Source organism: Aquarana catesbeiana, linkage group LG08 (genome assembly GCF_042186555.1).
Source record: "Aquarana catesbeiana isolate 2022-GZ linkage group LG08, ASM4218655v1, whole genome shotgun sequence".
In the NCBI taxonomy this organism is placed as follows: Eukaryota; Metazoa; Chordata; class Amphibia; order Anura; family Ranidae; genus Aquarana; species Aquarana catesbeiana.
In genome coordinates this window covers 205,634,504-205,655,032 of record NC_133331.1, presented here as the reverse complement: position 1 = coordinate 205,655,032, position 20,529 = coordinate 205,634,504, and the positions used below count along the sequence as shown (strand labels likewise).

At 41.0% G+C, this 20,529-nt stretch overlaps 1 protein-coding gene across 1 annotated transcript in view; it reads right to left on the bottom strand.

The window, feature by feature from the left end:
* Nucleotides 1-20,529, bottom strand: part of RET (ret proto-oncogene) — a 155,968-nt gene that overhangs the window by 84,703 nt on the left and 50,736 nt on the right. The window lies entirely within an intron of this gene.

Sequence of the window (20,529 nt, the reverse complement as noted above, 5' to 3'; positions counted from 1 at the left end):
CCTGAAATCAGCAACGTGCAATGTAAATGAGAATTTAATTTCTACATCTAGACTAGGGATGAGGAAAACTGAGTTTTAATTTCTATGACATTTTTTAGAAAATTACAAGATAGCATTCGGTCAATTGGATCCATTGGTGGTTTTTAGGCGAGTAATAGTCTTTAAGGACTTGTTTAGACTTGCGGTTAGTAGGCATTAAAAACATGCGGTTGAACCGCCTTTTTAGCGCCCCTTAAACTGCAAAGACAGCAGGCGAGGTGTTTACATGATGCTTTGATTCATGTCTGCAACAAAGGCAATCGCCTCTGATGCATGCGGCAGGCAGTAACCCCGCAGAGCGCAACCTATTCAAGTCATAGGGGACACCCTGCACACGCCCCACAACCACAATGCAATGCATGTGGTAGTGGTGCATTGGTGCGGCATTTACAGGGTTTACACAGGCGGTAAGAAGGGAACATATTGTCTCCTCATTGCCTGTTAAACACCTCTGAAAAGTGATCTGTACATGGACATCTAAATGTACCCTAAATCACTCAAACATTAAATTAAAATAAACAATACTGCCCTAAAAATGATTTCAAATATTGGTGCTTCCCATAGCTCCCAACTGTCCCTGATTTTGAGGGACTGTCCCTGATTTGGAACAATGTCCCTCTGTCCCCCTTTCCTCCTCATTTGTCCCTCATTTTGGTCTGATCTATATAGTTGTATATAAAATGCACTTTTTATCTTTCAAAAAGCGTTCCCAGTGCTAAACCTTTCATCCAATTTCTAAATCGCTGCAATTTTAAATGTTAAAATCCAATATAAAGGAATAGTAGTGGTATAAAAAAGCACTTGTGGATTTAATTAACCTTTTTTTTTTGGTTATTTCTCCTTTAAGGGGGTGTGACAGGGGGCGTGTCCTATGCCTACATACGTTTGCTAGTAGATGTCCCTCATTCCCATCTCAAATTTTCACTTTGCAGGGGAATCTTGACAACGTGAAAATTCCCTTGGGAAATGAACATGCTTTGCACTTTTAGTAGATAAGTTATATTATATAATGCTACCCTGTTTCCCCGAAAATAAGACCTAGCGTGATTGTCGGTGATGGCTGCAATATAAGCCCTACCCCCAAATAAGCCCTAGTTAAAGTCCTTGTGGGTCTTATTTTCAGGGTAGGGCTTATTTTCTGGGAAACAGGGTAGGGCTTATTTGGGGGGTAGGGCTTGTATTGCAGCCATCACTGACAATCACACTAGGTCTTATTTTCGGGGAAACAGGGTATCCCTCAATATATCATATTATTGGAACTGTATTTAAATTACCCCATACAAGTAACGCTCCCTACAAATCTAACTTCAATATATTCTACAGTCTACATTTTGCCTGGATGACCTTAGTGAAGCAATTTAAGATTTTTTTTCTGTTAACGTGTAAATTAGAGTATTTATTTACATTATTTCATTTATAGGTGTATATGTAAGTGCTATAGAGTATAAGTGCTATCAGTAATCCCATAGATATCAGGTTGTACACAAATTTAGCCACTAGAGGTCCCCATAGACCATGTCTTTAATTTGGTTCCTTCCAGTGGTTAAACAGTACTTAGCAACTACACTATGAAAAGCAAAATGATGATCGGCATCCCCGTAAGTTTAGATAAATACTGTTACAATATAAATTTCAGTTTTTGTATGAACAACGCCATTTTATTATGACATTTATTTAACGTATAAGTAAATCCAATTACTAAAATAATGTGTTATTTCAAAAGTTATGCGAAACATTTTCAAATTTTTCATCAACTTTCATTAAACTATAACCTGGTGATCCTACCGTGAAAGTTCTGGTTTAGGAAATTCCTGATATACTGTGATAAAAGCTCTGTCCCCGTCTCTTAATGTTTTTTCCATGTTGTCACCCTGTCACCCTCTCCACCAGTGGAGACTATAATTCACTGTGCTCATGCTCATTACACAGTCATGGCCCACTGTGGTGCAAAGATAAGAAAGAACAGAAACCAAAAATCTTGCCCATTAAAAACACAAACCATTTATTTAAAATTAAGTAAAAAGTGGTTGTTAACCTCTGAAATGAGAAATGAACAAAGCATATCCTTCAATAGTGCACACTAGCCTCAATCCAAAGCACCAAGTATGATTTCTGTCTGTTCTGTCTCTGCTATCTACAGTACATGACTCACTTCTGACAATCTATGCCGACATCACAGAATCTTGGGAGACAGCCCCTCTTCAGCACAGGCGATAAACAGCTTCAGCTGTGCATGTTTTCCTATGAGACTGTATAGATGGAGGGGGTCCTCACCCCCCACTTATGTCTCAGATTACACTCAGCTCTCCTCACTATGCTGTGCAGTATTTGACATGAGACAGCAGATCTTCCCATGGATTCCAGCTATTGGATGAGCCACGGCCGGTGAGCAGTAGAGAGTGATGGCTTCCTGGAAGTTTCTGGGCAACGCTTCTGGAATCCAGGAGACAGTAGTTCCCAGCCTAAACAAGTCTTTCCTACTGATCTATCACATACAGTATCTCACAAAAGTGAGCACACCCTTCACATTTCTTACTTGTAAATATTTTATTATATCTTTTCATGTGACAACACTGAAGAAATGACACTTTGCTACAATGTAAAGTAGTGAGTGTACAGCTTGTATAACAGTGTAAATTTGCTGTCCCCTCAAAATAACTCAGCACACAGCCATTAATATCTAAACCGCTGGCAACAAAAGTGAGTACACCCCTAAGTGAAAATGTCCAAATTGGGCCCAATTAGCCATTTTCCCTGCCTGATGTCATGTGACTCAGTGTTACAAGGTCTCAGGTGTGAATGGGGAGCAGGTGTGTTAAATTTGGTATTATCACTCTCACTCTCTCATACTGGTCACTGGAAGTTCAACATGGCACCTCATAGCAAGGAACTCTCTGAGGATCTGAGAAAAAGAATTGTTGCTCTACATAAAGATGGCCTAGGCTATAAGAAGATTGCCAAGACCCTGAAACTGAGCTTCAGCACGGTGGCCAAGATCATACAGTGGTTTAACAGGACAGGTTCCACTCAGAACAGGCCTCGCCATGGTCAACCAAAGAAGTTGAGTGCACGTGCTCAGCGTCATATCCAGAGGTTGTCTTTGGGAAACAGACATATGAGTGCTGCCAACATTGCTGCAGAGGTTGAAGGAATAGGGGGTCAGCCTGTCAGTGCTCAGACCATACGCCGCACACTGCATCAAATTGGTCTGCATGGCTGTCATCCCAGAAGGAAGCCTCTTCTAATGATGATGCAGAAGAAAGCCTGCAGACAGTTTGCTGAAGACAAGCAGACTCAGGACATGGATTACGGGAACCATGTCCTGTAGTCTGATGAGACCAAGATAAACTTATTTGGTTCAGATGGTGGTAAGACTGTGTGGCGGCAACAAGGTGAGGAGTACAAAGATAAGTGTGTCTTGCCTACAGTCAAGCATGGTGGTGGGAAAGTCATGGTCTGGGGGCTGCATGAGTGCTGCTACAGTTCATTGAGGGAACCATGAATGCCAACATGTACTGTGACATACTGAAGCAGAGCATGATCCCCTCCCTTTGGAGACTGGGCCGCAGGGCAGTATTCCAACCTGATAATGATCCCAAACACACCTCCAAGACGACCATTGCCTTGCTAAAGAAGCTGAGGGTAAAGGTGATGGACTGGCCAAGCATGTCTCTAGCCCTAAACCCTATTGAGCATCTGTGGGGCATCCTCAAACGGAAGCTGGAAGAGCGCAAGGTCTCTAACATCCAAAAATCTGGACAATCTGGAAAATAATGGTGGGCACACAAAATATTGACACTTTGGGCCCAATTCAGACATTTTCACTTAGGGGTGTACCTTGCTCTGGGGGCACTTGTAGGCTTGATCCCGAACTTCACTGTGTGGGTCCATTGACTCACAGAGCGAGGCTCAGCCCCACCCCCTGATTTCTCCCCACATGCTGTGATTGACAGCAGCAGGAGACAATGGCTCCCGCTACTTTTCTTTTTAGCCTTTAAAGGAGGTAGAGAGACGCTGCTTTTGCACACAGCGCTGGATCAAGATAGGGCTCAGGTAAGTACTGTATAATGGGTGCTGGGGGGGGACTGCACACAGAAGGTTTTTTTACCTTCATGGATAGAATGCATTAAAGAGATACTAAAATCATTTTTTATTTTTTTTTTTGTTAAAAATTACAATTATGTTATACTTACCTGCCCTGTGTAGTGGATTTGCACAGAGCAGCCCAGATCCTCCTCTTCTCGGTCTCTCTTTAGTGGTCCTGGCCCCTCCCTCCTGTTGAATGCACCCACAGCAAGCAGCTTGTTATGGGGGCACCCAAACCAAGCCATAGAGCCACAGCCTGACCCACTCTCTTTCTCTTCTCATTGGCTGACTGACTTTAAATGACAGCAGTGGGAGCCAAAGGCACCACACTGCTCTCTCAGCCAATGAGGAGGGGAGTCCCAGGCAGCCAAGACACCCCTACAACATCGCTGGATCTAGATGGGGCTCAGGTATTAAAGGGCCAGAGAGGAGCTTCTGCACACAGAAGGCTTTTTATCTTAATGCATAGATGCATTAAGATTAAAAACCTTCTGCCTTTACAACCACTTTAAAGTATAATGACAGGCAGCATTTTTTAGGTGTAGAGGAATTAGAAAAACAGTTTTTTTTTTTTGCTGCCTGTGCCCCCATTAGGGAGATTCACCCTCTCTGTTTGTCCTGAATACAAAATTTCGGGTTGCCCCCAGAACCGAAATAGTGCGGAATTATTCCAATAGGGATACTAGGTCTGGTGACAAAGACAACCAGCGATTCCCTCTCTTTGAAGAATTTCCTCTCACTTCCATGTTTGACTATGGCAAAAAAAGTGATGGCGAATTTCCCCAATGGGACATAGATGGCAAAAAATTGATGGCAAATCTCTGCAATGGGACATAGATGGCAAAAAATTGATGGCAAATCTCTGCAATGGGACATAGATGGCAAAAAAGTGATGGCAAATCTCCCCAATGGGACATAGATGGCAAAAAAAGTGATGGCAAATTTCCCCAATGGGACATACATGGCAAAAAAGTGATGGCAAATCTCCGCAATGGGACATAGATGGCAAAAAAGTGATGGCAAATCTCCGCAATGGGACATAGATGGCAACAAAAAGTGATGGCAAATTTCCCTAATGGGACATAGATGGCAAAAAAAGGTGATGGCAAATTTCCCCAATAGGAGATAGATAGCAAAATAAATAAATAAATAAATAAATAAATAAAATTAAATAATGACAGGGGTTATAATTATCCTGTATGCTATCCAAAAAAAAATTGCCTTCAGTTCTACTTTAAAATGAAATTGCATTTCCATTACACTTATTACTAGTGCACAAGGTGCATGGAGCAAGGAGTGTGGTCAATAAGGACATTGCAGTGGCACAGCCTAAATAAAACTCTACATTATATTTAATTTTGGGTAGAATTGTACATTTATTTGATCCTCAGACCTTTATTACTGTCTTTGTTCCCGGTAAATTTCCCCTCACCCTGGTCTTTCTGTTAAGGTGTCACTGCTCCCTACAGAATGCTGTACTACAAATATACAGTATGTAAAACGCACACCAGAGAGCAGAAACAAAGGACAGCCAATATGGAGGCCTGGCTGTTACAGTACTCTCAGGGGTGGATATGACATCTCCCTATTGATGTACAGACAGCTGGTATTTTTTGGATACAATAAAGTATAAGAGCTTTTATTTAAATATTAGGAATTAGGAAATGAGAGCAAATTTCTTCAATGGGAATACAGACAGTAATAAAAAGAAAACTATTTTAGGTAGGTTTTAACCTCTGTCTGTTATTCTGTACTTATATTTTAAATTTAATGCAGAACATCAGCCAAAAGTAAGATAAAAATGAATAGCTGATTAAAAGATACAATAAAACCAGCAGTATTCACTTTCATTCTAGAGATTTTCACTGCCACAAGATATTCTGAGTCTGCTGGCCAGCACCATTCACTCTACTTCCTCTGAGCCCAGGTCGTCCTGGCCCCACCCCAGCCTGTGATTGGACAGTGAAATGAGCACATGAGTTCCTCTCCCTGCCACTCTGCTTTCTCTTGTTAGCACGTGAACTGATTGGCTCCTTGTGGTGCTTCTTGTGCTGCACATTCCAGCTCTACTGTACAGGGATTGCAAGAGGCTGATACCAGGTTAAATTTAGGTAGCTATACTGTTTGCTTAAAAAAAAAAAAAAAATAATAATAATGAAATAATATTGATTACAGAGATGTTTTATTGTGTGTCTTTGATATCTATCAAGAGTTTAGGTAACAATTGGATGGAAGTAGAAACTTTTACAGCTTCATTGTTTGCAGACTTTTGCATGTTTCACTACAATGAAACATTTTACAAAAATATTGACATTAAAGCCCTGAGTCACTAAGGGCCCTTTCACACTGGGGCGGGCGTCTGCGGTAAAGCGCCGCTATTGTAAGCGGCGCTTTACCGTCAGTATGTGGCCGCTAGCGGGGCAGTTTTGCCGGCGGTATAGCCGAGCCGTCCCATTGATTTCAAAGGGCAGGAGCGGTGAAGGAGCGGTATACACTCCGCTCCTTCACCGCTCCGAAGATGCTGCTAGCAGGACTTTTCTTACCGTCCTGCCAGCGCACCGCTCCAGTGTGAAAGCCCTCGGGGCTTTCACACTGGAATTTAAGCAGCGCCACTTTTGGGTCGGTTTGCAGGCGCTATTATTAGCGCAATAGCGCCTGCAAACCGCCCCAGTGTGAAAGGACCCTAACAGTTGGACTAAGTTTGACTGGAGGTTCTGCAATGACATTCAAACATAATTATAGTGTAGGGTGTTCATAATGAGTGTAGCTAAACCCCCAGGGTTGGTTGCTGTGGGATACCACAATACAAAACATTCACCTCAATTGGCTTAAAAATGGGGATCCTGGATGATACCCCACATGTGGCAAAACCCTGTTGAAGTCACCATGAGATGACTAGAGATAACAGTTCCCCACTTGCCCCAAGCACTCTCTGACCAATCAGCAGCAACCGATAAATGGACCTCAAGTCTGTCTCCAAATTTTATTTGGTTAACTCTCGGGAAGCAATGGTTAGGTTGTAGGGGATACTAGGTAGATTCAAAAAAGTTCCTTCAAACAAGCATTAGTGGAAGGAATACAACTTCACTCCCTTTCATAGACTGGTATAGTGTATAGTTGAAGATGGTAACATTGAGGGCCTTTAAGTCAAGACCGGCAATATTTGATTGTGAGTGGTCAAGCCACGACTGGCAATATTTGTTTGCAAAGCGATTAGTTCTGGCTTTCTGCATAGTCTATTGTGCCCAGCCTTCCGGGACTCTCAACGTAGCAAATCTCCCTCTGCAGGATGTTCCTAACAGGCAGGAATCCTTTTGCTCCCCTCCCCGGAGTCACCTTCTGGAGCAGCAGCCTCAAAAGGTCAGGCCAATGGACCCTGGCATTTCTCTTAGTTACATACAGTAGTTACATAGTTACATAAATGCAAAGTTATGTTAAAAAAAGACCCAACTCCATCTAGTTCAACCAACAGAAAAAAAAGGGGGGCAAACTTCATGTACACAATCCTATGCCCACAGTTGATCTAGAGAGGAAGGCTAAAAAACTCAAAACATTATCCAATTCACTCAGTCGGGGAAAAACATGTCTTACTGATCTCCCAGGGGGCAAACATGTAAAAACAAAGAGAAAGCGCCTCTGAGTACAAGTGTTTATTATAGTATAAAAAGCACATATTCACACTTACATCAAGATATGTGGGTATCAGCTTCCAATGGGAACTATATCCAGGGTTGGCACAAGTCCGTGTGTGTGGGGCTTCGGTGTAATCCGAGAGGATGGCCGCGGACCTCCGTATGGAGAAGCCGGCTGCAGTGCGGTAAGGCTGAATGGACACTTCCGCGTTCCAGCGAGGCACACGTGAGTGTAGACGTCATCCGGATGGTTCAGATTGACGGGGATCCACTACGCGTTTCTGAGCATGCGCGAAGCTCTCAACGAGCATGCGCGCTCCTTTGTCAAGTGTAAGAAGAACGGGAATACAGGAAGCTTAAATAGCTCGGCATTGGGAGGCTATCGAGACCCCCCTGGCATTTATATCCTACCTCTATCACGGATTATTTATAGACTCTACAATGGACTTATATTTTAATGTCTCCATTATATAGCATTGGACTATCTTTTATACTATTGGACTTGAGCGCTGTGACATAACATACTTGATTTCCAGGGGGCAAATGGATATTACCTGGATCAGCAATCTCTTGTATTATTACCTATACATGTTAGTATCCAGTTAGATTTTGCGCATTTAGGAATGCATCAAGCTGTTTTTTAAAACAATTTACTGAGCTGGCCAAAACTAGTTCCTGCGAAGAAGCCTAGCAAAAGTCCTCTTCTGTCAGAAACCATGAACCAGACCGAGACAGAAGTATAGTAAAATCGCACTTGTTTATTAATAAAAATAAAAAGGTAAATAGAGTAAGCGTAGTCAAAGCATAGCCAGAGTCCAGTAACCGGATCGGGTAGTCAGCCAAGCCAGAGTTTAGTAACCAGATAGGGTAATCAGCCAAGCCAGAGTTCAGTAACCAGATCGGGTAATCAACCAGGCCAGAAGTCAGGGATCCAAGTAAAGGAACAGCAAGCAGGATAAGGAGCCAGAAGGGATGTCAGCAAAGCCAGTCTTTAACCTCCCTGGCGGTATTCCCGAGTCTGGCTCGGGTTGGATTTTTTATACCAAAAGCGGTATCCCCGAGCCAGACTCGGGCTTGCATCGCAGGATCCAGGAAGAGCATACTTACCTTGTCCCCTGCATCCTGCGATGTCTCCCCGCTGTGATCGGCGAGCCGCTGTGTCTCGCTCGATTCACAGTGCCGAGCTCCGTTCCCTGCGAGCGTTGCGACGCACGGGGACGGAGTTCGGCGGTAAATTCAAAAGTGAAACACACAGTATAGATACAGCATACTGTAATCTTACAGATTACAGTACTGTATCAAATAATTACACATCCCCTTTGTCCCTAGTGGTCTGCCCAGTGTCCTGCATGCAGTTTTATATATATAAAACTGTTCTTTCTGCCAGGAAACTGGAGATTGTCCATAGCAACCAAAACTGTCTCTTTACATCAAAAGTGGTTTTAGAGCAGCTAGAAAAAAGCGATAATAAATTAGAATCACTTGCAGAATTGAGCGATAGTGATTTGTGGGGAGATCCGTCATCAAACACTAAAAGTAACGAAAGCTAAAATTCTGCAACTGAGCAAATTTCAGTGTTTTTGATTTGATTACATTATTATATAATTTTTATTATTATTATATTATTATTTGTTATAATAATTTATAGTTATTTATTATATTATAATTTTTTATTTCGTTTTTCAAACTTTATCATACCCGGGATGTCTACTAGACTCTTGTTTGGACAGATTTAAGTGAACTATTCCTAAGAATTACAGGCCTACAATATAAAAAGCCAAATTTCTGTGCAAAATAATTGTACCGCTTTCAGCACCTAAAATCAGAAATAATCATACCGCCAGGGAGGTTAAACAGGAATGCAGGAGGTGGTTTCTTGTGATGTGACCAAGGCTAAGGCAGGACTGAAGTGAGCTGGAGATCTTTAAGTAGGCGGGACTGATGAGCAGATCCACAACAGCTGGTTAACTGTGGAGAGAGATGAGAGCTGGCAATTAGCCGACAGCTTAGCGGCCAGCTCAGAGAAGGAAGGGCTGAGCCAGCTCTGACATCTTCAAGCAACAGGCCTAGAAGGTCCAGGTAAATATCACATGTCCTCTCCAGGGCATATCCCAAGAGGCAAGAGAACTTCCTCCACCTAGCATGCTCCAATGGCCATATACCTTGTAGTGGTTGGCCAGGGAATGTAAATATTTGTAACTCAGGCTATCGGTGCCTCCCGCACTATTGCCAGGGACACTAACCAGCAGCAAATATTTACCTAAACGTACAGAAAACCGACTATATAAATCAGTCCAAGCTGTATACAATCTGGCAATATCCAATTTAAAGTAGAGGCTCTCCTGTATATGGCAGGGCTGCTACATAAGAATGACCATATCTGATTTTTTCTATACACCTTGCACAACAAAATATGTTTGCTATAGTTAAATACAATGTGATCACAAGAAAAATATTATGTTTAATCATTTTATTTGTTTCCAGACTATGGAGCACTTTGATTTTTCTGCATCTCAGAAAAAAAGAAGATTGTGACCACAATGAAATAACGCATGGAACCGGAGACCCCTGTCCATCACATATTAAGTATCAATCAATACATACACTTCCCCTTATTAATTGTCAGCTGCTAGGTTTGTATTTATGACAGTCCTTCCTATTGGTATGAGAAGCTAGAGAGTAGTGGTAAAAACCGCCGCAGGGTCATGGCCAGCTCGAACTTCTCTACAATTGTATCTCGTCAGCATATATGTATGAGATCTGGCATAATATCAATAAGCTACATCCCCCGTGGGAAGAGATCAATGGAAAATAGGAATGTTCAGCTAGGAATACTGTGACATAGGAGAGGCCAGGGTATAAATGATGCCACACTTTACATCAATGGTTTACACATGTCACTTGCACCAATGTCACTTGTACCAATGAAGAAGGTTTGATGGGGAAAAGCTACATAAGTATGTCAATGGTTATCTACTTTTAAGTATACTTAAGACCAGCGGTCTCCAAACTGTATCCCTTTGCTTGCCTTTATCTGGCCCTTGGGGGACTATTCCATCCACTGACACCAACAATGGGGCACAATTCCTTTCATTGACACCAATGATGGGGCACTATTCCTCCCAACGACACCATAAAAAGGGCACAATTCCTCCCACCGATAGCAACAATGGAGCAAAATACTTCCATTGACACCAACGATGGGGCAACATTCCTTCCACTGACACCAAAAATGGGGCACAATTCCTTCTATTGATACCAACAATGGGGCACTATTCCTCTAATGACACCAACAATGGAGCACTGTTCTTCCCACTGACACCAATGATGGGACACTAGTCCTCCCACTGACACCAAACATAGGGCATTGTTTACTCCTAGTGGATGCCAGGACATCTTCTAACCCCAGTGGCCCTAGTCTGGCCCCCCTAAAGTCTGAAGGACAGTAAATGGGTCCTTTGTTTAGAAAGTTTGGAGACCCCCTATTAGGACCAAAAGTTTTTTTTTTTTTTTGTTTTGGATAAAGTAGGGAAGGGTTTTTCTTTTTTGTCTGGCTCTCATTTGGGAGATCCCATAGACACAAAAGGATGTAAGGTGAAATGTCGCCAAAAGCCAATTGAGTAACCTGAACACCACTGGAAGATTTCTCCTCTATTCTTGTTTGTACTGTTTCGACAAATGTGACCAGGACAAACAGAGAGGGGTCCCAACAGGGACACAGTCAGCAATAAAAACCTTTTATGGGTTTACGTTTCCGCACACTGTTTCAAAAAGATATTAAAATAAAGTGTTGGCTTTAGATAAGATTTAATAGTAACTATTTTTGGGACCCATATTGCAGGTATACCGTTCTCACAGAGGATGTCTACCTATTTAGAAATTGTGCCAATAAAGTGCACAATAAAAAAAAAATATGACAAAGAATGAAGTTTGAAATTAGGTAGATTAAAAATGTAAAATTAAATGCAGCATTTTTCTATTTCCTTCATTAAAAAGATTCTCACTGAAACAGTTTAACTTTTTACGGTTACAGACATTTATGGTTGGTGCCGCTAAAATTCCAAAGAAATTACTATGTAAATGATTTTCCTTCTCTTAGTCAATGTAGAATCTGCCAGGACTGATAATTATCTAGCTCTACTTTTTGTGTCATATTGGTAGATGAATGAATGATAAATTTAGCAATAACATTTTGCAGTAGCTTTTATTTAGCCAAATGCTACAGCTTAGAGGTAACTGTTACACACCCTACTTACCCCGGGGATCATGCCAGAAATATGATTGGTGTTACAAATCATTTTTCAGTAGGGAGGTTACACTATCTCTTTATTTGTCAGGACAAACCTTCAATTTGCTTTTAAAAAAATTATGTCATAACCTAAAAGCAGCAGAAATACCACATCCCCATGGGATTTGAAAGACAACAAGCTACATAGTAACACAACAGACGTAATTGTGTTCTAGAAATTGACATATTCTAGGACGCCCTTTGTGACCTAGGTTAATTATTTCTTAAACCCTTAATCCAGTGACTGAAATGTAAGAGTGCAGGTGTTTTTAGGACAGGATAACAGCTCTGCAAGAAAAATCACATCTCCCATGGCCTGTTGTTGACAGAGGATTTTGGGAAATGTAGTCAATGGATTACTGCTGGTTCCTACGTAAAAAGATTCCTTTAAAAGAGATCCATTAGAGAGGTCCTGTGAACTTCTTTACTTTTGGAGGAACAGTAACAGCCATCACAAAACATGTTTTACACTTTTTAGGCTTCTTATAGGCAGTGGTATCTTCTACAAGGCCCTGAGATGTCAGGCAGGGCTTCATAGTGAAGATATCTGTAGCAGTGCTAAAGTATCTAGTCATGGGGAATCCACTACGGAGGAGGTGGGAGATTCAAAAAAGGACAACTTCACCAGAAGTGAAAAATGTATTTCTAAATGCAGTAGGTATAAGTACCCTAATGTATCTTTAAATTGGCATACGCCAGTTATAAAAGCCAGTTACTGTTTTGTATTTATGAGTGACATACTCAAACATGAAGTTACTGCTTTATTTAGGTAATATGCTGCCAGCACAGAGAACATGCTGAATGTATCTGAAAGTACCCAAATGTATCTTTATTTTGTCTTACACCAGTGAGAGGATGAAAGCCGGTCAATGTTTTTTTTTATTTATGAGTGAAAACCTACTCAAAGAAGAAGTTACTGTATATTTTAAATTCTTTATTTTGTTAATATCGCCCCTAGCGATGCCCCCCTACCAATGGTGGCCAACTGGAGAAGAGGTGCTCTCATATCATTGGAAGTCAGTTGAAAAGAGATGCCTACATACCATTGGTGGGCGGTGGTAGAAGTGTTTACCCCATGCTTTTGGTGGCTAGAGGAAGAAAAGATGCTCCTCACCGGCAGTCATTGGGAGAAGATGTGCTCCCATATCATTGGTGGTCACTGGAAAGAAGTTGTGCACCCATGTTATTGGTGATCAGTGGGACAAGAGGTCAAAAACATCAATGTCAAAAAAAAAAGCAGAATGTTATTACAACAGCTGCTAATAAGAGAACTTCTTTCAAGTTTGATGGAAAGTGGGAGAAGAGGGGACCCAATGCTGTTGCTGGTCAAAGGGAGAAAGAGTGCCACTGTATCAGTAGTGGTTAGTGGAAGAGGTAAGCCTCCATACCAGTGGTGGTCTTTGGTAGAAGAGGTGCCCCGTTTTATTAGTGGTCAGTGAGAGAAGTGCTTCCCCAATATCATTGGTGGTCAGTGGGAGAAGAAGTCTAAGTGAAAAACATCAATGGTAAAGTCAAAAACAAAAATAGATAGTTATTATGTCAGCTCCTAAAAATAAGTGCACTCCTACAAAGTCTCAGTAGACTCAGTGGAGGCGCAACCATATCATTTGTAGTAAATGGGAGAAGAGGACCTTCATGTCATTTGTGGTCAAAGGGAGATAAAGTGTCCCTTTATCATTGGTGGTCAATTTGGAGGAGAGATGCTCCCATACCATTAGTGGTGAACAAAAGATGAAGTGCCTCCATACCATTGGTGGTCTTTGGGAGAAGAGGTGCCACATATCATTGGTGGCCAGTAGAAGAAGGGGTAGTTAAAGAGAGAAGAGCTGCTCTCATATTAGCAATGCAGTGGTTTAGTGGTTAGCTGTCGTGCCTGGCAGCACTAGGGTCCTCAGTTTGAATCCCAACCAGTAGGCTACCTGCATTGAGTTTGCATGTTTAACTTTGCTTTAATGTGTTTCATCCAGGTACACAGGTTTAAAGAAGAGGTGCCCTCATACACTGGTGATCAGTGGGGAAAAGAGATCAAATGCATTACAGAATGTCATTATGGCAGCTTATAATTATAAAAGCACTTCTTTAAAGTCTCAACACAGTATAAAGAAAATAAATTATTGTTGCACTGATACCGTTACTAGGCATTTGCACGAGTACTTGTACTCGTGAAAATGCTCCGATACCTAAAACCAATACTTTTTTTTGTACGGTGTGGTGCGATTTGAGCCCATACAAAATGGATGGGCTCAAATCTCACTGCTAAGAATGACATGTGGTTTGAACAGGAATGCGGTGCAGTTACTGTCCGAATCACATTTCCGCACCACTCCTTGTCATAGTGACTTCAGCCTGGGTTCACACAGGAAAGGTTGAAATTCCTTTACAAATCACATGACATTCTTTGCAGTGAGATTTGAGCCCATTCAATTTGTATGGGCTCAAATCGCACCACACCGTACAAAAAAGCACGGAAAAAAATCGGTATCGGTAATTGGTATCAGCCAGTACTTGAGGAAAAGTATCAGTGCTCATAATCGATCTAAAAAAACTGGTATCGGTGCATCCCTAAAATAGATTCAATTACTTAACAGTTTATATATTTAGTTAACAAAATTAACAAAATTTGGAATTTATAACGTCAATGCTATTTAAAATAGAATGTTGTGTTTTTCTATGTCAAATAACATAAAGAAATGTAAAAAAAAAATTAAATAGCATTAAAGTTTAAAACAAAACGAAAATAGAACTTAGTTTAGAAAAAGGTTAGAAGAGTGGCATTGATTTGTCATCGCATTCCCAATGTGCACTCAATGAAAATACACTATTGGACTAACAAAAAGAGTGCTAAAGGGAAATATTATTTTTGCTTATAGCAACCAATGAGAATACTTGCTTAATTTCTACAGCTGAAGGTTGAAAATTAAGGTGGAAGCTCATTGGAGATAAACATCAAGGACAATTTGCTATTGACCATTTTTTCTGTATATCAACCCCAAATTAGAGTTTCCCTTTAAGTAATTATATTGTACATGACTATGTCGAGAAGAGAATTTATATTGTTACACATCCTGACAGCTGAGGATACAAAGCTGCCTCCCGCTGGGAGCCAGATGTGGAAAATGTATGATGCTGAAATGTAACTATGCATTGGTTGTCCTTGCCTTTTATAAAATGACATGTTTTGTTTAAAAAGACAAAAACAACAACAAGGCAACAGCAGGGTGACCAATTTAAATGGGCCGATTTGTCAACATTCTTATCAAAATGCACAAAACCTAATTTACTGATTTCAGATGGTACCCAAAAAAAACACATAAAAAAAGACTTAAAAACACTAGTATTATACATGAATCCTTAAAATATCACATACAATGGACAAAAATAATGAATGTAATCGAAAATGTATTCAATTGTCAACATAAAAAAATTGTGGAACCAGCCTCCTTATTTTTATGGTACTTTTACCATAAGTTTTTGTGACTTTACCTAATTACAAAGGTAAAATATTTTCTTAGGAGAAAAAAAAGCAAGCAAATATCTGTAAAAACCTTCCACGTCAATGTTGAAGTTTCCACCATGCTAGACCATGAGAAACATGGTGGATCTGTTGCATAGTTTTCACCTACTCATGGGCTACACTAAAAAAAATGTAATATATGTTAACAAATGCAAAGGGTTTGGCCAAAAAATTTCAAGTGATTTTTTTTTTATCTGTTGATGTGTCGTTATAGGAGCTTTCGATAAAAATAGCAGGACATGTCAACGCATTACTATATATCTGCCCAAAGCAATAAGGAAATGCAGGGAAACACAGAAGCACAAGCTAACGTTCTCATATACATTCTGCAAGGTGTATTAGGTTTATGGTTTTAAATGTTTTCTTTCTATAACACAACTGTTAGATGATCACAAGGTATATGGCAGGTTTCCAAACAACTGAATACAGGCATACCCCACTTTTAAGTACACAATGGGGTTTATTTACTAAAGCTGGAAAGTGCAAAGTCAGTCTCACTTCTGAATAGAAACCAATGGCTTCCAGGTTTTATTACCAAAGCCTAAATGAACAAGCTGAGGCTAGAAGCTCATTGGTTTCTATGCAAAAGTGAGTCCGATTTTGCACTTTCCAGCTTTAGTAAATAAACCCCATTGTGTACTTAAAAGTGGGGTATGCCTGTACTGAGTTGCTATGGCTCAAAACTTCTTATTCTATCTAATGGAATGTTTATATATAGAATATATGTGTAAAATTGGCACATTTGGAGTACAACATAGTTAAATTGCATATTCAGGAATTAACAGAAAAATAAATGGCCAAAAAGGCAAGCATGTAGTACTATTGCACAGGGGTTGATTTATTAAAACTGGAGAGTGCAACATCTGATGCAGCTGTGCATGGTAGCCAATCAGCTTCTAACTTCATCTTGTTCAATTAGGTTTGACAAAAAAAAACTGGAAGCTGATTGGTTTCTATGTAGAGCTGCACCAGATTTTGACACTCCAGTTTTAGTAAATCAACCCCACAGAATAGGCCAATGACTAGCTGCAAATGGTGCTGAAACAGCAAAACCATCCTAATGGTTCAAGCTATTTTAGCTCTGTGCGGATAGTTGGACCAGCCTACTGGCTCCACTTCAGCATTTGTAGAATCAGTACATGCTTTAGTTAATGGAAATATTTTCTGAGAGAATTAGGGAGTCTGCCAAAGCTGACATCTCATTCTACAAATGCTAGTTGGCTGTTGTGCTGGCATTTTGCTTATTTATTTATTACAGCAGCGTCAATTTACATATATATATATATATATATTACATTAACATCAGTCCCTGCTCTCAAGGAGAAGCTTACAATCTAAGGTCCCTAACTCACATTCATACATACATGGACCAATTTAGACAGGAAACAATTAGCCTTCCAGCATGTCTTAGGAGTGTGGGAGGAAAACACACAGGCGCAGCGAGAACATGCACACTCCAGGCAGGTAGTGCCGTGGTTGGGATTTGAACCGACAACCCTGGTGCTGCTAGACGGAAGCACACGCCACTTAGCCACTGTCCTGCCCACAGCACTTTAAGACCCCTTTCACACTGGAGCGAATAGCGCCTGCAAAACGCTCTAAAACAGCTGCTCCATGCACTCCAGTGTGAAAGCCCGCCTGAGGGCTTTCATACTGGAGTGGTGAGCTGGCAGGGTGTCAGAAAGAGTACTGCCAGCAGCTTCTTTGGAGCGGTGAACTCACCGCTCCTCCACCGCTGCTCCCCATTGAAATCAGTGGGGCAGCGCTGCAATACCGCCGGCAAAATGCCGCTCCGGCAGTGTTTTTTGGGCGGATTTAACACCTTTTCAGCAGCTAGCGGGGGGGGGGCAAAACTGCCCCGCTAGCAGCTGAATAGCGCTGCTAAAGTAAAGTGGTGCTGTCGCCCGGGCGCCAGCAGTGTGAAAGGGGTCTAAGTCACTGACCCAGAACAAGTGTGTAGATAAAGGTCTCTGATTTTTGTCTGACTTTTCTGATATACATAATTGTTCCATAACTCAGATTTAACAAACACATGCCTATGAGGTTCCTACAAAGAACGTTGCCCAAAAATTCTTTGAGGTATAAGCACTGGAAAGAAAAGTAAAAAAGAAAACAAAATTGTCCTTTTGCTGTTTGTATTCCTTAATAAACCAGTGCGATGTTGGCTTGGATGATTGGTCTGGTATTCTTTTGTTCTGTCTGCATAGGCCAAAGTAGAGAGAAAAGGTGGAAGGGTTCCTCTTTTCCTGAGTTTGGCCCAATGCAGGAAGGACTAACACAGCCTTTCAGGAGGCAATCTAAGCCCTCATCAGGCACGTCAGGAAGAACTCAGGTTGCTTGAGATTTGCAGTGAAAATCCTCTGAATATGGCCGATTCACACTGGTGCGACATGCGCTCCGACTTAGAGAGTACAAGTCGCAATACAAGCAGCCTACTGGCTCCACTTCAGCATTTGTAGAATGCTGTGCCTGCACTGCATGGTTTAACTGCTTGTTTTATCTAGGGGTGAGCACAAAGTTTATACTCAGCTAATCTTCACTGATCCTCTGGAAAACCGCACTGCCCCACGTCCAGTGGTGGCCGGTGGGCTGTTCCTGTGGTCCTCATGTCCAGAGCTGGTCTATGGGCCTGATAAAATCAGGAACAGTCCACCGCACAAGACCACTGGACCACAAGGTGGGGGGCAGAACCTAAAGGGACCAATCTTGCGCTGGAAGGATTGGTGGATTAGGTAAGAATATCTCCGCTCTGTAATCCCCTGGACAAAAACAAGCAGTTTATCCATGCAGTACGGGCACAAGCTGCACTGCATGGGGAAAGAAAAATTCCTTACAATGTCCTGCACATATTGCAGTGAAGTTGCTGTAAATTGCACTTAGCATTTCATCAACTTTCTTGCTTTGTAAACATAGGGGCAAATACATTTTGGGATGTTGAGAGATGGAAGAAGGAGAGAACGAAATGAATAACTCCAAAGAGGAAGAAAAAATAACTGATTATATATAAGAGTAAGACAGGTCATAGGATATAGATATGGTGGGCTTATTTACTAAAGAAGTAGCAGGCTCAAAGCGAGTTTTCACTCTTCGTGAATAAGGGGGAACAAAGTTAAAATTCACTTTGCAAAGAATACCCAATTGTGGGCAAAGACAAGTTAAAAAAGGCATTTTGTACACACATGGGATGATTGGAATCTACAACCAAAATATTTCACTGAGCTCACTAAGCTAAGTGAATTTTCCCTTTGCAATGGGAGTTTACGTATAACTTAGTAAATGAAGTGAGGTGGTGCTGATTTCAATTATCCAATCACTGTTTTTGTTGACAAAAATATATATTTTTTATATATTTAGAAAGGGAACATGCTCTATTCCTTTGGTAAACTAGGGTTTGTATATTATAAAGGTGAGCTTGAACTGCATATACAGCATTATTGTGTCTCCTCTCCGAAGTATTGGATGTCTTGTAACAGAGGCACAATATAAAACATAGGATTTTGTTTTTTGTTACTGTTTCCTCCTGTGTGTTGGTGGCAGATAGATAGTGGGTGTGCGTTTCCTTTAATTACATTGTTTTCCAAACAAAAATGTCCTTCAAAACTCTTAGCAATTAGAGCCAAAGGATAGTGTTACCGGGATGTGGAATAAACCCCATTGCACATAATTAGCAGTATGCATTACTGGAAGAAAAAAATATGACCTGCATGTTATTAATGTAATGATATACCTATCACTTTCTGGTGGAGAACAGAGGCATTTGTTAGAGGAACTAATGACGTGCAGACAATCACAGGGCGCAGATATTACTATTACATTCATTTCAAGTCATCTTCATATTTCACTAATCAATTAAGTGTCTTTTTTTGGAATAACTAATAATTAACCTTTTCACAGCGAAACTGAGGACAAATTATTATTAAGGGATGGAACATATAAAATAAATACCCCAACCAAAAGACCAGAGGTTCTTAAAGATGCAAATATTATTATTCCAAATATTTAAAAAAAAAAAAAAGAAATTATATTTTGCATATGAGATGAACAGTGCGCAATTAAAGTCCATTGCCGGACAGATAAAAAAAGAAAAATGGTTAGGGATATATAATGTAATACTGACATATAATCACACACATAGGTTGGACTTGATGGACCTTTTTCGACCTCACCTACTATGTAACTATGTTAGTCCGGTAATCAATTTATTTACAGTAACTAAAGGGATTTTAGATGAGGGTGGGTTGACTAATAATGTAAGTCCATCCAGTCTAACTTAGTGCACACATTTGTCAATCTAATTGTAGAAACTTGCTGACAGGAGGAAAAGACACCACCATGACCTGATCGATATGGCGATGGTCCTTGGTCAGTGACTAACCTGTACAACTGGAGTGAAGAAAAGTAAGATCCCTGACTAAAGTGGACCATAGATGGTTTGAATGTCGGCCACTTCAGCAGGAACCAGCTGAGATTCGAACCATATATGGGCAGGCTGAATGTACTGAAGTTGGTCGATCAATCAACCAGCCTGCCATATTTTACATGCGATTATTGCTAGCGGCTGTTATAGCCGTTAGCAATAATAACTGCATTCTCCTGTGAGGACGGCTTCCCCTGCCAGGAGAACACAATGGCTCTACGGGAGGGATTCCCCTGTCAACACTGACTGTCTATGGCTGGCCTTAGGCAGAGGTACCAGGATCACTAAACCACTTGAATGGAGACTCATGAGAACTAAATGGTTGCCTTGAGTAGAGTTTTTACATTATTTTAAAGTATTCAAAAGGAAGTTTCAAGTCTAAATAAACATCAAATGTCTGTTTTAGGCTGGCCATAGATGGAGCGATTTTTTCAGACAGTGTTGACAGGAGAATCCCTCCCTCTGAGCCATTGTGTTCTCCCCGGAAGCTGTCCCTGCCCTGTGAGTATTGCTAGTCACTATAACAGCAGCTAGCAATAATTGCATGTAAAAT